This window comes from Passer domesticus, chromosome 1 (genome assembly GCF_036417665.1).
Source record: "Passer domesticus isolate bPasDom1 chromosome 1, bPasDom1.hap1, whole genome shotgun sequence".
Lineage (NCBI taxonomy): Eukaryota > Metazoa > Chordata > Aves > Passeriformes > Passeridae > Passer > Passer domesticus.
In genome coordinates, this window is record NC_087474.1 from 45246779 (window position 1) to 45249167 (window position 2389).

Genomic DNA, 2389 nt, shown 5'->3' on the forward strand with positions numbered 1-2389 from the left:
GATAAAACAATGGGATTTTGATAAAGTGGAGGAGCATATTTTAAAATGCATCTTGTGTTTTCCCTTAATGTAATACTAAGCAAGAGTTATGGTTTGCAGTGGGATGTGAGATGATGAAAAGACAATGATAATCTGTACAGCACAAAGCAGCTTTTTAAAATCTGACCTCCTGGTTCAGGTTGATTGCATAAATGACTGTTTTTGCTATAAAGTTGTATGAATGGCATTTCAAGAAGTAAATTACTTGGCACTGAGATACCCCTTGTACAGCAAGTGGGTTCTATCAAGGAACTGCAATGTGGCTGAACTGCTTTCAAGTCCTAGCAAAGGTTTACTGCTCTAGCAGATCCTTAAAACAGGTTCTGAGACTTACAGGATTTAATAATAGGAGAAAAGTGTGCTGGAGATCTTAACTTACCTGCATCTTTGTGGAAGGGCAAGAATCATTTAAGTGATTGTCATTATGGACTGAACATTCATTGTCTGCCTGCTTGGAGGTGAGGTTGGAAAATCTTTCTTACATAATGCTTCAAAGATGGTGGTCATCTGAAATCCTCTACCAGTTTTAGGTGTCCATGTAGTTGGAAAACCATCTCATTTCCTTCTGATATGGGTGGGTTCTAGGGAGACTGAATATAAATTTCAGTAGTTACTAAATTCAGTAATTCAGATTAAGATGTAGTTGGAGATCTGTTTTGGTAACTGCTTTTGAAGATGCTTCCTAGTCCTTTTCTATATTACTCTGCATATGCTCTTCTATGTGGTTTTATTTGTTTGTTGGGGTTTTTTTAATTGTGGGCTGATCAAGATCTTCATCATGCTGAAGGCGTGGTGGCTTGCTCACCTGCTGAGTGAGGCTGAGGAAAAATTCTAGAAAGAGGATCAGTGAGTTTATGTGTATCCTGAGGCAAGTTTGATGAAAACACTCTTCCCCTCTTGGCAACACCACAGAGAGAGACCAGACCTGCCCCCCTCCTTTTCACCAGTGCTGGGATAATCAGGGAAATCCATTACACCTGTAGTCAGAGTGCCAGTGTTGCTGACACATCTCGTGCTGTGAAGCTGTGACTATCAGCTACACTTCACATTCTCTAAATTTTAGCTGTTATCTGTATTCCAAAGATAAACTGCCTGTAAATGTAAAACTTTGTCCCAGTGTAAACTTTGGTAGTAATGCTTGGTAATTAGACTCTTGCAACTAGAAGCTGATTGAGTAAGCAGTGCATCCAAACACCTTGATGTTTTTCAGAAGGCCTTTGCCTTTTGGACTTTTATTTGGCAGCTATGACAAAAGAGCCAGCATGATTGCCTGTTTCAAAAAGCTCTAAACCCAAGAGTCACTAACCCTACTCCCCTCCTCCCAAAACCGTAACATTAGCCCAGTCAACCTAAGTTCTGCAGGTGCCTACAACCCCAAATGTAAGCTGTTAAAGAAACTGTGTCTGCAGAGCTCCCCTGGAAATGCAGCAGCATTCCCCAAATCCTTGCTGTGCCCGCGTGGTGCAGACCAAGCCACTGGGTGGGCAGCCCATGCGATGCCTGTGAGGAGTAGGACAGCCCTGCTTGTCCTGCCCATGCTGCTGGAGCTGCAGTGCAGGCACAAGGGAAGCTGTAGGGAGGCTGCTCCCTCTCTCTGTTTTGCCATGACCATCCTGCCCTCCTTCCTGCCCCAAGAAAATGGAGGAGACAAGGAGAGAGGCCACAGGGACTGGGCCAAACTTCACACCCAGTGCCTGTGACTGCTGACTCAGCAGGTGTCACTGCTGCCTTCAAGCTCTCTCCATCTTTTGGCTTTGTCTGACAGGCTCTTAGCAGCTGTTGCTCCCATCTCCTCCTGTCCCCGTCACTGCCAGGGTCCCTTCAGCTCTTCCAGTTTGCTGCTGCTGCCTGAGTCACACCTCTGGAATGGAAGGCAGCCAAGGCAATATCCTCATCTTGATTGTCTTACTGGTTTTGTTCTCAAAGGTCCCACCTCTGGCCTCCTGGCTGCCCCTGTCTCAGGCCTAGGGAATTGCATGACTGTAGGTTTTGTACAAGGAGGACATCATCCCTCAAACACTCTGTTCAGATGCAGGATGGAATTTCTTAAAGGTCCCTGTGCTCAGCAGTTCCCAGATGGCACGGCATGTGCCGTGAGATTTGTGAAAGGATGCTCACACTACCTCAGAATTTGCACTGAGCCTCTACCCTGCATTCAAAGTACAGGGATGATTAATTTCATTTTACTGCAGAGGATGCCGAGGTGGGGTATGGAACTATCCTCTCTCTTCCCTTGGAAAAGTTCTGGCAGCAGTAGTAACAGATGTAAAGCTGCTGATTTGGAAAAAAATGTGTCTGGTAATACCAAGTCAGAATTTCAATAACAGATCAGAGGCTGTAAGGAAAGAGG